The sequence below is a fragment of the Scyliorhinus torazame genome, chromosome 6 (assembly GCF_047496885.1).
Source record: "Scyliorhinus torazame isolate Kashiwa2021f chromosome 6, sScyTor2.1, whole genome shotgun sequence".
NCBI classification, from domain to species: Eukaryota; Metazoa; Chordata; class Chondrichthyes; order Carcharhiniformes; family Scyliorhinidae; genus Scyliorhinus; species Scyliorhinus torazame.
The window spans coordinates 266,768,587-266,786,238 of record NC_092712.1 but is presented as its reverse complement, the minus strand read 5'-3'; the positions used below and the strand labels follow the sequence as shown (position 1 = coordinate 266,786,238).

Genomic DNA, 17,652 nt, shown 5'->3' with positions numbered 1-17,652 from the left:
AGTTCCTGCCCCCTCCCCTCACAGGCTACCGCCTGCCCTCTGGCTATCATTTTATTTTAACTCATTACTCTGTTATTGTCTACATCTTTACCCCTATATTGATGTAATCATAAAAATAATCATACAACTTTACATTGTTGTGACCTTGGTGGGACAGGGCATGCATTTGACATTTGGTCCATAGGCTGAAAATGTCCTAACATGTTTGTTTGATCAGCACTTTATTTGATTAGATTTGTGCAATTATCTTAGTGCTTGACATAGTTATATGTAAGTTTAATATTTATATATAAGTTTTCAAAATCTATCTTACTTTGCCTTCGGAACATGTGACAAGCGACGTGAACTTATCGCTCTGTGGATTGAAAGATAACAGTTATGTAATTAAAGGATCATTTCAGCCGAATTGCAATTATGGAGAGAGTTGGAGGTCAGACCGCTCTTTTTGAATTACAATCCTGGCATAGTCAGAGACAACTATAACATATCCACAGATTTGACCATTGTGATTGCTAAGATCGGAGAAAGACTTTGAGAAACCAAATCGGGTAGGCAAGACTAATTTGGAGTTTTTCCAAAGCCTGATTAATGTCAAGTTTTCCCACCCCTAAGTGCCACAAAGAGAAATGGTATGGAATTTCTTACAAACACAATAAGAGATTTTTATTAGGAGATGTTGCTCATATTATCTAAATGGAGAACTGGAAGCCCACACAAAACACTCTGCTGATGTCACTACAGATCATGTGACATTTCATGTATTCTCTGATACATAACACCCTCCCTTTTTACTTCTTTAGTACGACAACATTCTTAACATTTTTACAACAGACCCACTGATGCATTATCTCTATACATACATACAACTTAATAAGTCAGTCTCTCAGGTGCACAGCTATTACTTTGGGTTGTACTTGACGTTCTGGAACTTGCTACTCGAGACTTTGTAAGTGTCGTCTGTTCCTTCAGTGGGTGGTACTTCCTGTGAAGTTATTCCTGTGTCCTTCTCTATAGGTATCGGGAAGCCCTCAGAAACAGGATCTGAACTTGTATCTGTGTTTGGTCTCTGCTCAGAAGTATCACTGTTTAGATTTTCCAAGAGAAATACTTCCTGAGAAGCTTCAGCAATTTCAGTTCATAAAGCTAGTAGGTTGGTCAGTATGATGTCATCAAATTCTTTCAATATCAGTCTGCACACTGTATGATATTGGAAGTGTATGATATTGAACCTGTTATTGCTAGGATGACAGTAAATACCCATTTCTCATTAGTAGTGTAGCTCCTTGCTAGCACTGGCTCTCCTTGAGTGAATACTTATCTCTTAGAATTTTGTTCCCTTCTAGTAATCTGTGCTTGTTGATGTTGTTTGACAATCTCTGAAGTGTCAGATGGCATGAACAAATCAAACTGTGATCTCAGTTTCCTCTTGAACAGCAACATTGTTGGTGAACTCTGTGTCGTTGCATGTGCGGTGTTCTGTGAAGATATCAAGAATTCGTTCACTCCTCTTCCTAATGTACCTTGATCCATTTATGCCATGGTGGCATGTTTAAGTGACTGTACAAATCGCTCGGCCAATCCATTTGTTGCAGGATGGAAAGGAGTTGACTTTATGTGTTGTATACCATTCCCTCTTAAGTAGTCCTCAAACTCTTCAGAAGTGATCTGAGTGTGTCATGATCTGGCGATTTTAGGAACATTGGTCCATAAATGGGGTACAAGATGTAGCAGGTTGAGGAGGATTGTTAAATGTTAGCTGAATATGTGTAATGTAATTTATGTGGAAGAAGATTTTTGAAAGAGCTAATAAAAATATTTATTAAAAGAAAATATGTAGCAGGCAACTTAGGGGTTAACCAGACTGAAGGATAGGCTGCTAGCAGCAGAGTCTGAGAGATACACCCACAGTCTGAGTTACCTTGTCCCATTCAGATTTAACCTCGTTAGTGGGAATACACCGAATGCCCCAGTTCTGCCAGGATGTTCCACTCAAGATCCACTGTCATTTGGGACAACCTTGTTTCACCAGCCCATCATAGAGTCTGATGACCTATTTGGCCTTCCTGGAAGGTTAGTTGCATATGAATGGCATAGCTCTGTTCTTTTGTATAAGCAGGAGTGGGCAATCAGCCAAGACAACAATAATGGATTCAAGTTTGGCCACCTCAGAGGAGAAACTTTGGTTGAGGGGCTAGTCGAGCTTACAGAGAGAGAGAGGCAGGAAATGCTGTTTTGAACAGTTACAGAGAAGGCTGTGGAAATCGACCAGAGACGTCATGAAAGTTGCCATATAGGCAGACTTTGAAATAAACATTTTGAACAAATGCCCCTAACAGAAAAAAAGTGCTTCAAAATGCCCCTAACAGAAAAAAAGTGCTTCATAAATGCAAGTATTGCCTTTGTCTGTTTATATAAGTGGAACAAGAGCTGCAGATTCATGTACAGTGTTGTAAGATGAGAACTAGTATGTTAATGTTAAGAAACTGCATGTAATCTGTTAGTGCGAGAGCTGAAGTAAAAGTTTAAATATTGTTTTCTTTTTGTTTTAATAAAGTGTGTTTATATAATAACCAAGCCCTATTTCTCATGTTATCAATCCTGGAACGAATTGATCTTTCGGCACAGTCTTAAAACTTAATAAATGTTACATGTCTGGTTCAGTATCTTAGCCATTGTTGAGGGCTGACCAGGCGTCTGTAACAAGTACCATTGTCACTTACGACCTGCTCCAATATACCAAACATCACTAGGAATATGTATCCTGGGCCAGCGTAGCCTATGTGTATTTTCTACCAAGGTTGTGCTGGCCATTCCCACTGATGTGTTGGTTCTAATGGTGGAGTGTTTATTAGTTTTATACAGATCTGACAGTGCCCCATCTTCTCCTCGATTTGAGCATCTAATCCTGGCCACCAAAAATAACTGCGCAATAGTTCCTCCATCCTCGCCACACCAGGATGTCCCTCATGCAGTTGGTTAAGGACTTTATGAAGCAAACACGGTGGAATAATCACGCGGATTCCCCATAATAAAACTCTATTCTGGGCTGTCAATTCAAGTCTTCATGTGGTGTATGACTTGACGTCTGAATATTTACAATATACATCTGCCATCGCTCCTTTTTGGACCATGTCCATCACCTTTCCCATCACTGGATTTGTTTTTATGTATCTCTGAACTTGAGATGAAGTCACAGGTACATTATCCATGAGTGAGTCAATTTGATATTGACAAAATGTTCTTCAGATTCTTGTTTGACTTGTAACGGCAATCTTGACAAAGCATCACCATTTGCATGTTGCTCTGATTTATGATATTGGATATCATACGTGTGTATGGATATCATAGATCACCTATGAAACCTACTAGCTGCTAAAGAAGGAATACCTTTATACGGCCCAAGGATTGTCGTCAAGAGTCGATGATGCGTCAAAAGAGTAAAATGACATCCATAAAGATAGTGGTGAAACCTTCTTCCCCTGAAAATTATGCTAAAAGCCTCTTTTTCTTTTTAAAAATAAATTTAGAGTACCCAATTCAATTTTTCCAATTAATGGGCAATTTTACCATGGCCAATCCACCTACCCTGCACATCTTTGGGTTGTGGGGCAAAACCCACGCAAACACTGGGAGAATGTGCAAACTCCACATGGACAGTGACCCAGAGCTGGGATCGAACCTGGGACCTCGGCGCTGTGAGGCAGCAGTGCTAACCACTGCACCACCATGCTGCCCAAAAGCTTCTTTTTCTAACTGAAAGTTTTCTATCAGTCGTTCCTCTCCAGAAGGCATAATGTGCGAGACAACTTGCACTAACCCCAAAAGGTGATGTATCACAAGTAAGTTGTAACTTTAGCTTGGGAATGTAGTGAACCAATAGCTCTGATTTCTTTAAGGCATCTTTTACCTTGTTATATACACTCTCTCATTCATCTGACTAGTGCCAGACCTGTTTGCCACAAAACAAAGTGTGTGAAGGCTTCAGTTGTGTTGCTAAATTTGGAAAGAATTGGATAATCCCAGAAACGACCTCAGTTGAGTTACATTTTGAGGATGTGGTGCTTCTAAGATTGCTGATATCTTCTTCGCAACCTTCTGTAAGCCATCTTTCACGATGAAGTGGCCCAGATAATTTATAGATGTCTTGAAAAAGTCACACTTTTGTTTTTGTCTCAGAGATTATGGTTTTATAGATTTTTTATATTTAGCTTCCAAGTTCTTCAAGTGTTCTTGTTCACTTGAATCGGAGATGAGAATGTCATCTAGGTAACATTGCATCCCATTTAGCCCACTTGGAAGTTGATCCTTAGACCTCTGAAAAAGAGCAGGAGCAGATGTCATTCGAAATGAAAATCTCCTGTAACGGAACAGTTCTTTGTGTGTCACAATAGTGAGTAGTGACTGTGATTTTGCAGCCACATTTATTTGTAAATATGCCTGCAATAGATCAATTTTACTGAATTTCTAACCTCCAGAAAGTCCAGCAAACAAGTCTTCAATGAACAGCAGTGGATAGTATTCGCCGCATAATACTGGGTTAATAGTTGTTTTAAAATCTCCACATATTTTCACTGAGCCATTGTGTTTCAATACAGGAACTATTGGTGTTGCCCCGTCACTTGTAGCAACTGATTCAATGACTCCTATTTGCATTAGTCTTTCTTGTTCTTCTTTGACCTATGGCCTGATGGCGTATGGTATGGTTCCAGCTTTGAGACATTTTGGCATACGGTTTTGGCTCGATTTTAAGTTGAAGTTCAACTCCTGTCATTGAGCCCAATGAATCTTCAAACATCTTTGTCTACTTCTCCTGAAGTTGTTATAGGTCATTCTTTGAATCCACTAATTAATTCACTGCCCCCCAATTGAGTTTGATTTTGCCCAACATGCTCTGCCAAATAAAGCAGGACAATTTCCACAGACAACGAATGTGAAGGGGCAACTCCGCTGTTTGTCAATTTATTTTGACTTTTACCATAATGTATCTTTTCAGTGGCATGACCTCTTCTGTATACGTCCTTGGGATAACATTTGACGGTTTTAAAGGCAGATGCTTCAACTTTTGATTATAAATTGCCTCAGATATCAATGATAGAGTTGCACCCATATCCACTTCCATTTGACTTGGTTACCAGCAAGTTTTTTGAACATTCCGAAATGTTGTTGATCGCCCCGCAGCGACAAGATGCCTAATTTCCCTGCTTGAAATTATTCAGGTACATCATGTCCTGAGTGGTCTTGAACTTTGTCTACTAATTTATAGACATGACTAGTCTCCTTCATTGTATTTTGTTTCTTGCAGATCCATCGTGTTGGTAAAGTCTGGATGGCCCAGCATGCTTTGGCAATATGGTCCTTCTTGCCACAGTTCTTGCACTTATTTTCTCCACTCTAGCATTTCCCCACTGAGTGTCCTGAGTACATTGATAACATAGTTGTATTCTTGCAGCTTTGTTTAATGGTCTCCATCTTGTGGATTATCACTCCGGCTCCTATCCGTGAAGCCTCTTTTGTTGCTTGCTCCATAGATGTGGCAACTTGCACGGCAGCTTTGAGAGTTAAATCATTATAGTAAGCAGCTTCCTCTGAATAGCTTCACTACAGAGTCCACATATCAGCATATGATGAAAAGTGTTGTCTAGTGTTGCGCAAACGTGCAGTATTTTGTTAACATTCTTAAAGTCGCTATGAATTGTAAAATGCTTTCACCTTCTTCTGGACTATGGCGGTGGAACCGAACCCTTTCTGAAATTAACAACGGACTAGGTGAAAAATGCCCTTCTAGAACTTTCATGATTTCATTATAGGTCTTATCTCCCGGCTTTGCTGGATGAACTACATTTTTCAGCAGCATAAAAGTTTTATACCCTACCGAGCTGAGAAATGTTGCAACCTTTAGATCTTCTGGTGTTTGATACGCTATGAGCTAAAGTTGAAATCTCTCTTCATATGAGTTCCAAGTTTCAGTCTTCATCAAATGCATCCATGGTGCCTGTTTTTCCTGTCATTCTGGATATTGGCTCCGAGGGTCCATCTTCAACCAACTTCCACCCTTCCGTTTATTTCTAACATATGGAACAAGCGAGCCCCTTATCCACAATGCAACTTAGAAATGGTTGTTTTGCCTGACTGTGGTTCAACTTTTTCCCCCCAAGTAATGACCTGTACAGAGTTGGAAAACTTCTGAATCCCCATTCCCACAGCCCGCCTTGCTTTGCCACATGTGTGGACCCTGCAGCTTAGACTCTATCCATTTCACCTGCAAGTAAGAACTGTAGTTCTGCTTATTCACGGTTGTGTTCTTTTAAAAAAAATCTTCAACATCAGCGGTTTTGCATCACTCGCCATGTAAGTCTGGCCCGAGAATCTTTTCTCTGAGCTCGATGCCATCTCCACTTTCTCGTCGATGATATTTTTTCTTCAGCAATTTTGTTTTCTTGCCTCGATCCTTGTCGCCAGTTTTCTATTTTGTTTAATTCTCTAAGTGCCACAAAGAGAAACGGTATAGCGATGCCAGACACTTGGGTTTCTTACAAATACAATGAGAGGTTTATTAGATGTTGCTCATACAATCTAAAATGGAGAACGAGCTGCCCGCGCAAAACGCTCTGCTCACATCACTACTGGTCATGTAATGTCCTATCAGCAGGGACGTTTTCTCTGATACATAACATTTATCATAGCAGATGCAAGTTCCACTGGTTTTACAAACAACAAAGACTTGTCATTTTTTGCATTGGTGGTCCTGAAGTGTTCCTTCATTATTAAATCCAGTGGTCATCCAATGGTTCCTGCTCAATATCCTTTTTTCAGTTATTAGAAACCTTTATTTATTTATGACAAATTAAGTTCAAAAGAAAAAAAAATTTGAATTGGCAAATTGTTTCAGTTTGCAGTTGGCTGATCTTAGGAATATCGCCTAGCAACAATTTTTGTTTGCAAAAGCACAGGTGGATGTGACACATTTTCCAACTTCACATCTTTCTTTGGCTAGATCTAAATGAAAGTCAAAATGAAGCTACCATCTTATTTGCTTTTTGGGCAAATAGAATATAACATTCCTCTCGACCCGTCCTGTTTATTTGATTACAGCATTAAGCAATTTGGCAGTGAAAAAGGTTACATCTAACAGGTGCTATATTTCATTCCAGGCTTAAAATGACCTCGGGTCAATTTACAGAGCTCATGTATCAAGGTTGCTGATTTGAATGCTAGATGTTTTCAATCACTTCTGAAAAAATACCTATGATAACTGTTCTGAAGTGTCACATTGTCTTTAGAATCATGCCATTCTCTTAATGGGCTCTTTATTTTATTTATTTTTCTAAAATAACCATTTCTATTTTAACCTCCACAGATAGCAAAATCTAATTCTTCAAAAGATAAAGCAAAGCAATTTATGTAACAACATCCTGCATTTATATAGAACCTTTAACATGTCAAACATTCCTAGAAGCTTCAAATGAGTGAAATCAGGCATAACTTGACACTGATTCAAAGAAGGATACATTAGGAAAGGAGGGCATACCCCCTGAACGAACAGGGAGGATACCAAGGGTGGGGGGGGGGGGGGGGGGGGGGAGGATAATGTGTCGAGACAGAAGGAAATAAAATGTAAATAGGTACAAAGAATCAGATGTACTGTACAATAACGTTCACAAAATGCAACGGTGTATAAAACTGAAAATGCCAATAAAAATATTTTTTTGAAAAAAGGACAGGTGATCAAGGCTTGGCCAAGGAGGTTTTGAGAAGTGTCTTAAAGGAGGGAGAGAGGTGAAGAAGCACAAGTGCAGCACGTCCAGAGCTTTGGGCCCAGCAGACAATGATGGGGCAAACAAAGTAGAAAATGCACAAGAGGACAGAATTGGAGGACTACTGATATCTTGGCGAGTTGTGGGGTGGAAGTAAAGGTTATAATGATGGGATTCTAATGAATGCATCTTTTAAGTTTATTGTATTAGTATAGAACAGAAAAACAATGTCTGAATCCTCCACCAGAAGTTAACAGAGCATTGATCATTTATTTAAGTGCAATATGCAGAATGCTGTTTTTCCTTGATCAGAGAGTGATGGGGAGCTGCCACTGTAAACCAATGCACCAGCTTTAGAACACATGTTGATGTAAAACTGGTACTTTCAGTATAAAGACAGCATTCAATGATACCAAAAGAAGTGACAGTGGAAATTGCAGAGGCTTTGGCCATAATTTTCCAATTTTTCTTCGACTCATGGGTGGTGCCAGAGGAATGGAGAACTGCAAATGTTACACCCTCATTCAAAAAGGGATGTAAAGATGAGCCTTGCAACTACCAGCCAGTCAGTTTAAACTTGGTGGTGGGGAAGCTCCTAGAAATTATAGTTTAGGACAAAATTAATAGTCACTTGTGCAACTGTGGGCTTATAAAGCCAGCATTGATTTGGTACGGGCAAGTCATGTTTAACCAACATGTCTGTGTTTTTTGATGAGGGCAATGCTGTTGGTGTGGGGTACATTGACTTCCAAAAAACAATTGATAAAGTGCCGCACAACAGACATGAGCAAAGTTAGGGCTTATGGAATAAAAGAGACAGCAGCAACACAGATATGGGATTGGCCGAGTGACAGGAAACAAAGAGCATTGGTGAATGCTTGTTTTCAGACTGGAGGAAGGTTTAATGACCTAGACCTTGGTGATCAGACGCAATTTCAAAATTTGTGGGTGATACGAAACTTGTAAATATTGTGAACCATGAGGAGCATTGTGGAACTTCAAAAGGACATAGACAGATTGGTGGAATGTGTGGACAGGTAGTTGATTAAATTTAATGCAGAGAAATGTGAAGTGATTCACTTTGGTAGGAAGAACACAGAGGCACACAATATAAAATAAAGATTACATTTCTGGAGGGGGTGCAGGAGCAGAGGGTGCTTACATGCATAAATTATTGAGCGTGGTAGGATAGTTTGAAAGCACATTAATAAAACAAATGACATCTTGGCCGTTATTACTAAAGGCACAGAATACAAAAGCAAGGTAGCAATGGTAAAGTTGTATAAAACACAAGTTCACCCTCAACTGGGGTATTGTGTGCTGTTCTGGTCACCATACTTAAGAAAGGATGTGAAGGCTTTCGAGAAAGTGCAGGAAAGATTCATGACAATGATTCCAGGGATGAGGAACTTCAGTTATGTTGGGAGATTGGAGAAGTTGGAACTATTCTCCTGGGAGAAAAGGTTCAGAAGAGATTTTATAGAGGTATTCAAAATCATGCGGGGTCTGGATGGAGTACATAGAGAGAAAATGTTCCCATTGACGAAGGACAGAGAAGCAGAGGATACAGATTTATTTGGCAAAAGAGGGAATGGCGACAGGAGGAATTTTTTTTCACCCACTCTGTGGTTTGGATTTGGAATGAATGCACTGTCACAGAATGTAGAGAAGGGCAGGGTCATTTGAGGCCTTCAAAAGGAAATTGGATCATGATCTGAAAAGGAGGCATGTGCAGGGCTGGGGGGGCGGGGCGGTAGGGGGATAGCACAGATCAGACGGGCTAAATGGCCTCCTTCTGCGTTGTAGCCATTCTATGATTCTATGAATTGTGTTACATTGTGTATTTTGTATTGCCCTATTATGTATTTTCTTTTAATTGCTTTTCATGTACTTAATGATCTGTTGAGCCGCTCGCAGAAAAATACTTTTCACAGTACCTCGGTACAAGTGACAATAAACAAAATCCAATCCAATTCCACAAGTAAGCAAGGCTGTGACCCTAAAAATGGACTGCAAAATGCAAATAGATATATTAAAATTAATCCAAGTCTTAAAGATTTACTTAGCTCGTCATATTATATTGACGACTGGTTAGACTCAGTGCTTGTGTGTGTTCTTGATCCGCGATGACTCACTAAGTATTCCGCTCGTTGCTGGATCACAAGTACACACGTAAGAGCCACAGAGACAGCCGTGGCGCTGGGCCGGCTGCTTATTGCAGGTTATTGACACACGCGGTTGATGTCTTATCGATTTCGATCGATTCCCAATTGCAAGAAGACAAGGCACACCTCGCCGTTTCCCTGTTTGGCCACCTAGTTCACAACAGTAGGAAAGCCTGGGGAGTGACCATTCACGCCGACAGTGAACATGTGAACGTTTCAACATCACCCATTTAAAAATAACCAAAAGAAAAACCTGCGCCAACACACTTAACAATGTAAAAATAGTTCTGAATTGCCTATTTTAAAAATGACACGGTAGGAATTTGTATTACTTTGGGAAATATTATGTTTTATGAAGCTATTTTGTAAATACGTAATTTATGAATATACAGAGATTATAAATATTTGATAAATACATATAGTTTATGAATATGCACACTGGGAAGGAGATGCTCCTCAGCTGAGAGTATTTCAGAGACCTCTGGGCTATCATTGACACTTGGCAAACTTGCCTCGTAACGCTTTTGTTTTGTTTTTTTTGCTTACCCCCCCCCCCCCCCCCCCCCCCCCACACACACATTAAAAGTACTGGGGGCTAAATGCGAACTCACCGACTGCTGCAAGCTGGTGAATAGCGTTACCCGATCGGGGCTGTAATCGGACGCCTCTTTATTTATTTATCATCGCCAGATGCGCATCGCATCGCCCGAGAGGCGCGGTGTCATGTAGCCGAGTGGGCCGGGCAGACAGGGGCCAATTTGCGCGCTGCCCCGGCTCCGTGTGCCGGCTCCAGGCTCGCAGGGGAGGGGAGAGGGGGCGGGGGGTGAGTGGCAGCCAGGTCTCTGCCCAGGGAGCGACCCGGAGCGCCGCCTTTCGACAGCCCTGTCTGCCAACCCTTCAGCACAGCGCCCTCAAGTTATCGTGTTTACTTACCCGCGTAGGGGCGTCCTCCCTATATCACCGATATATATATAATACTTAACCATGTCCCATTTTATTCATCATCTGAGAAACATTTTAACCTCATTGACAGCGTTGTCCACGTTTAGCTATTGAGATAAAAACAAACTCCTCCCACACATGGACTAACATCATGTGCTATTATTACCTTATGGAGGAACGTGATGGGGAAGGATTCCTGGAATCATGTTGGTTTTAATTAACATGGAGACGGCTGTCCCTGGCAACGCGAAGTCAATCAGTCCCTGTCTGATTAAATCGCGTTTGAATCATGGTTAAGTGGCACTGTCAGCTCTCTCGGGTCTATCTTGCTTCACTTGCTACCCGGAGTCATGGATTAAAATTACTTTTCTTCTGTCTCTTTCTTTCTTCCTTTTTAAACTTGTCTATTGCCTTTAAGTGCTGCGGGAATCCTCCTGATCGTCCACTACAGTTTTGGCGGATGATCGGCGCAAAAACCCAACAAGCTGCGCCAAGGGTGTTTGTGAGTGTGGGTGGGTGGGAGGACCATTCCTTTCCGCATCCCCCTTCGGTCTCTGGTCATATTTGATTTATCTTACTTTTCCCCCTTCACTGTCTGCCTCCCATTTCTGTTAGTCCCCAGGGGCGTCATTCTCCGCCGGCGGGAGTCTCCGTTTTGCCGGCGCCCGGGGGTTTCCGACGGCGTGGGGCTGCCCCACAATGGGAAACCCCATTGACCGGCCGGCGTTACGGAGACTCCCGCCGGCCGGTCGGGGCAGAAATGTGGCGGGGTGGGTAGGAGAATTTCGCCCAGTCTCCCCCGCATTTTTAATTGTTTCAATGTTCCTCTTTCCCTCTTCATTTGTTTGTCTCCCTATTCATTTGCCATTTTCCTCTTTGTTTCATAGAATCCCTATAGTGCAGAAGGAGGCCATTTGGCCCATCAAGCTGTGACAGTCGAGGAGTATTCTACCTAAGATCTTCCCGATTAGTTGAGGTTGAAAGCTACCAGACAAGGTCTTGTCAATATCTAAAGTAAGACTCACTGTTTGGGATGTCTAATTATAGTATCAATAACGTTCCTTGCTTTCACTACCTTCGTTATACGAGATAAACTATCACTTAGGGGGCTATCTTATCCTTTACTGCAGCTAAATCTTTCTTATTCTGAGAGCTGGGTATGGTTAAATCATCCTCCAGTAGCCTCTGAGGTGAGACTATGATGAGCCTTAGTTAAATGTCACACTTATTTATAAAAATAGACACGGATCTGTAAGGTAAAATATATACGCAATTTATTTAAAGAATAAGGGTAATACAAGTTTTTAATAAATGATACAGTTCGGCAAATACAGGATATGTGATGAGTCAGCCTTTGAACTCCCTAACTACATAATTGCTTAAGCTATAAACATTTCATACTTACAATGGCCAGTAGCCTCGGAGTTCAATACCCAATCAAGAGCAGAACTCTACGAGTCGAGATAAAGGCAGCGGCTTGGTCAGGTAATCACCCAGCAATCTCCTAAACAGCTCTCGAAGCGAAAAACCTTTTTTGCAGCCTTTTCTTAAACATTTATATGGTTTTCTTACTTAGGGAGTTCGAGGAAGTTTTAGCAGAGCACCTGCTTCTGAAAATACTAGATCAGCTCCCAACAGTTATTTCTAGACAAACAGTAGCCTCCCTTAGTTGGCAAAGCTTATTTCTAGACAAGGCCACTAGACTAACGCGCTCACTGCAGCTGGACTTTTACAAAGATAATGTCTGTAATACTTGTTAAAAAACATTATTGCGATAAGTAATGGTTTACAAGAGATACATGACTTCATCAGTCATCAGTTTTTAATATCGGGTTAATACATGATTTAATATAAAGTCAGTTCTGATCAGTTTTTAATATAGAGTGGATGCCGCCACATCCTCCTCTTGAGTGAAATAAGTCTGGTGGCTAATATGTTCGTCGGATGATTTTTTTGATGAATGTCCTTGAGTTTCGCTTTTTATGGTCATGGTTCATATTGAATGAATGCCCATCTTTGTTGCATTCCTCTTTTCCTTCTAATTGTTTGGAAAAGGGTTGATTCTGCCACCAGTCCTTCATGGGTGTTTTTCCCATGATATATGCTCCTGACTACCAAATCGGCGGTTCAGTCCATCTTTTGAGGGTCCATAATAAGAGGAGGCAACAACAGAATCCCAAGAGAAGTTTTGCTTCGTAATTTGTCCTCATGTTGAGTGTGAGTCTGGGATTAGTGTTACGGGCAGTTTTCTTTTAGCAAGATATGGACTGTGCGTATTTTGCCCAGGAAATCGGTTTCTGTTTCGGAGGTACAGTAATCTAAGATTAACGCATTCAATAATAAGGATACAGATTCCTGTTATAAGGCAAGCTATTCCTAAGGTTTTCTAATGCTAATTAGGATTAAGATCGTAGATTATACAAGAGTAATGAGCATTGTCTTTCTCCATAGGCTGAGTATATTCCAAGTATATGGAGACATAGCCGGGTTGGCCATCTGGAAAGATAAGGTAGATGTAGTCAGTTAGAGTTAGTGCCTAGATGGGGTAAGTCCCATCTATCCTATCTCTGGGGGACATCACTACTTGCTTATCTCATTACTGCTTTCTGCAGTGCTCTAAATCCATTCAGGCAGTTCCTTGTAGCAGGTTTTCTTTGTTTTTTTACCCAATCAGCAAAAGTCTGGTTTGATGGCCTGGGGTCGCTCAGGTAGGTTTGGTAGGTACTCACATGGAGTGGAAAATGACCATACATGGTTAATTTGGCTATTTCCATCTGGCGTATTTTTTGGGCATCCAATTACCATGGACCAAATCCAATTTTGTGACTTACTTCGTCACAGATCATTTTCAGCGTAAGTTGGAAAATTTGGCTTCCGTGTGCTCGCACGCCGAGGGGTATGGGGCCTGGTTTTGTCCCCATCCATGGCAGAGGGAGAATTTCTTGAATCTGTACTTAAATTGATCAATTCATCTTTTCTCATCTCGGGTGTCCTTGGCATAGAGGATATTTTCCCATTCTGAGAGGACTGAAAATATCTCTTGGGATTTTGGGTATCAGCTTGTATTATTTTATGGACGTCTTCTTGTCCTCTGAGGGACAGTATCCTTTCTAGGCAGACCATCCATCTACCATCATCTGGGTAGGTCATACGGAAGGTTTCTGCCTGTAGGAGCTCCGCTAGTGTCATGGTATTTGGGTATATGTACCTGGTTTGGAGGCAGTTGGCATATCCTCCTGCCCAGAGTGTACATATTGGATTGAACGGGGTTTGCTGACCTCTTTCTTTTTCCATGGTCAGTATTTTGAGGGCTTGTTCAGGGGTACATCCTATTTGAGGTGCTATTTTATAAGAAGTTAATTTCAGGATTATCTTTTCTGCCAGCCTAGAGTCGGCTTCATAGTTGTCAGGTGCTTGGGGATCTGAGATTATTGGGTCGGAGGACCTTGGGTCATAGTTAAAACGGATTTCTATTTCCATATTAAGTTCTCGTGCTTGGATCAAACAGTGCAGATAAATGGGAGAGTACTTCCAGTAAATATTCTGAATGGAACAGGTTACACACTGGAATTGTGTAAGGTGCCTTTGCTTCACGGGGTGATTGTGGGCAAAGATAGGCATTCCTGTGGTTAGATTACAATGGCTAGTTTGGGCTTTCAGGAAGTCCTTGCTCATAAGTCCTTGCAAAAGGGGCTGTTTAGCACAGGGCTAAATCACTGGCTTTGAAAGCAGACCAAGGCAGGCCAGCAGCACGGTTCAATTCCGGTTACAGCCTCCCCGAACAGGTGCCGGAATGTGGCGACTAGGGGCTTTTCACAGTAACTTCATTGAAGCCTACTTGTGACAATAAGTGATTTTCACTAAAAAGGGTTTCTTCTGGTCGTTCTGGGATGTAAGGGCACGTATAGGAATGAGAAGTTTCTCCTTTAGTTACTCCAACATGGAACTGCACTTTGTTGCAAGTGAAGGTGACAGAAGATCTACAAAAGGTTAATGTGTCTCTATGTCCAGGGTCATTACTCAAGTTTTCCAAGTGGTGTGTATAGAAGTTAAAATTTAGATGATCATCCATTGGCGTGGTCATCAAGGTGAGGCAAGAGGTCCAGTCTTCGGTCCAGCGTGGGTATAGCAATTGGTATATTAATTCTCCGCACAAGGGGCACGATGCTCAAGCAATAATTGTTGCAGCTTTCGCAGAGTATAGAGTGTCTCTTGTTTTTGTTGATCGGTTTGGATTGAGTAGTATTGATTTACTGAGCCCTATTGTTGGAGGACGGTGCAGTACGGGGAGCAAAAGGTTGGATTGTCAGACATGATGGTTTGGAGATTTGTTTTCGGTTGGTCTTCTGCTTTGGTTCAAGTTTTGGCTTTGGCGGTGGAGCTCCAAGGTGATCGGGGCCAATCTAGTATTGTTAAGGCGCAATATAATTAGGGTAAGAGGTACAAAGGCAAATGCCACAATATATCCTCATTTAATAATATCAAAGTTCTTTGTTCATAAGGCAATGGAGAATACAAGATTGGGAAAGTGTTAAGTTAGGTCAATACTGTATATTGGGAAAGTGTTACAGGAAGGTGAGGCAGATTGGGGGATATAATCCGCAGGTCATAATTCGCAAGTTGCTGGCAATGTCCTCCTCTTGGCCACCTAGGCTGCTGAGCAGACCGGTGGAAATACTAGTGTCCAGGGAACCAAAACGAAAAAGAAAAAGGAGAAGTGGAAGGGTCGTAAAAACTGTTCTTTCGTCTTATATTTTTTCTTTTTTGTCAGAGAGAGGCACATCGAAGTTATGGTCGAACACATTGACATCAATGACTTCTCGTCCCGAAAGTACATCCAGTCCAAGCCTAATTCCAGGCTCTTCCCTCAGCGAAGAGGCACAATTATCTGTCAATAAAGCAGAGGTAGAAACCACATCACGCGAGGCGTGTGGCGTGAAAAGTGCAGCGCGTGGAGGAGTAAGGTAATAGCCAAGGATGCTCACTTGTACTGAAGGTGAGTTCCCTAATGCGAAACGGTCAAGTGGGACTGGAAGGGCGTAGGATGTAGCCTCATAAAAAGACTTAAGGGGAATTTTATAAGGATGCCAATTCATAACCTTAGTGTTGTCCAGAAGTTGGCAACGCAGGGCGTAGCACCAGGAATGGACATGGCGTGAGTGGCAAGAGAAAGGGTCACAAGATGGGCACAATAGTCACAAAGCGGGCATGAGGCCATAAGGGCGGAGGGAACACACAAGTGTCTCACTGCAAGCAGGTTGCTTGTAGTCTGGAGGTCTGGATGTGAGAGGCCGAGTGAGAACCACAATGATGGCCTGACCCAGAAGTAAAGAGTGCCTGGAACGGAGCCATTGGAGCTCATAAATCGTGGATACATATCTCCTGTGCCGGCGTTAATATTTAGTGAAAGCTTGACAAGAGCTTGGGCCTGGAGGTTTCTCGATGTTCCGATTAGTATATGTAAGAACTAATGGCTCCTGTATGATGACCATTGTGGCATCCAGTATTTGTGAGATAAGCAGCCTTTGGAATGGATCTACTGCTGGGGGGCAGTAGGTAGACCGCTTATGTTGTGTGACTGGTGATAATAAATAGCCACAACACCTGGTATGGTTAACCGTTGGGGTAATCAGCCAGGTGCCGACTGGAAGTGAGCAATCCTCGCAAAAGTTTGCTGTGGCTATAATGGTTGAGCCATTGGCCATGGAGAAGTAGGAGCGGAATGCCTGTGTGATGGGCGTGGCTATTACAGGTGTGCACTGGTATCGCAGAGGTGAACTGGTGCCCAGTCATCAGCGATGTAGAAGGATCCCTGAGGGTGTAATTTTGCCGTGAGCCAGGTAATGTTTGTTGAGGCGTGTAATAAGGCCGTGTGGTTTTTAAGGGGCAGCTCACTTATACCAACATTATAGTCGGGTTTTATCTGTATCAGGGTGCAGTGCTTGGCCCTGCAGTGGGGAATGCCGATGTTGGCCAAAAAGTAGGTAAATAATGACACTCCGTTTTCATGAAACATAGGTATTGAGAATACAAGCTGAATCTTATACCGACGCCTTTGGTAATATCTTGTTACCATACCACCTAATATATCCCCAGCAGGATCTTCAGGATTAGAAGTAATGACGTTATAAAGTTTTACAGTTGTTCCTCCTCTTTGTAAATCAGCCAGATGTTTGTTTGAAGACATATATTCATCGATTGACTGTTCTAACTCTTCCCAGGGGACATGGCCCGTCTGGATAGCGTTAATAATTCTAAGTAGTTGCGTATAAGTTTTAGTGATCGATAATTTGGCCCCTAAATGTAACATAGCTGCTGCTGAGAGTTCAAGTCCCTGGGCCGAGTGTTTTCCGAGGGAAATAATATGGTGAGCAATATTCTGCTGGTTGTTCGTCAGTTCCTTATTCTAGGACAGAAACCTGGAGAAAAGGTCTACTGAGATTTGTTGTCCCTTAACTATTTGAGCGGAAATAGATCTGCGTTCGCGGCTGGCCATGGGCTGAGGCGTGCTGAGATTGTATGCGATATGTGCAAGACCTGAGGGAAGTTCAAGAAGATGAACCTCGCGTTTGAAGTTAGAGATGAAAGAGGGGAGTCTATTCCTGAAGTGGCAATCAAGCTGTTGGAGCCAGGCACAGTCAATTGCTGCAGTCAAATTTCCTGCGCTGTCTGCCAGGGTAGTGTTCCAAAAGGGAATAGGAGTTACCGTGTGGTGAAGCGAGTGTAGGAGAGTCTCATTTTCTAATAAGACAAGATAGAGAGATCTAAGGGTGATATTCTGGTCACTGTTA

At 41.9% G+C, this 17,652-nt stretch overlaps 1 protein-coding gene across 1 annotated transcript in view; it reads right to left on the bottom strand.

Moving 5' to 3' along the window:
* The window catches only part of rbm24a (RNA binding motif protein 24a), a 34,925-nt gene extending 24,227 nt beyond the window's left edge, over positions 1-10,698 (bottom strand). The window contains exon 1 of the mRNA XM_072509674.1: positions 10,531-10,698. The gene's annotated coding sequence lies outside the window, so the exon portion shown is untranslated. The remainder of the gene's footprint in view (positions 1-10,530) is intronic.
* Between the last annotated feature and the right edge of the window lie 6,954 nt (positions 10,699-17,652).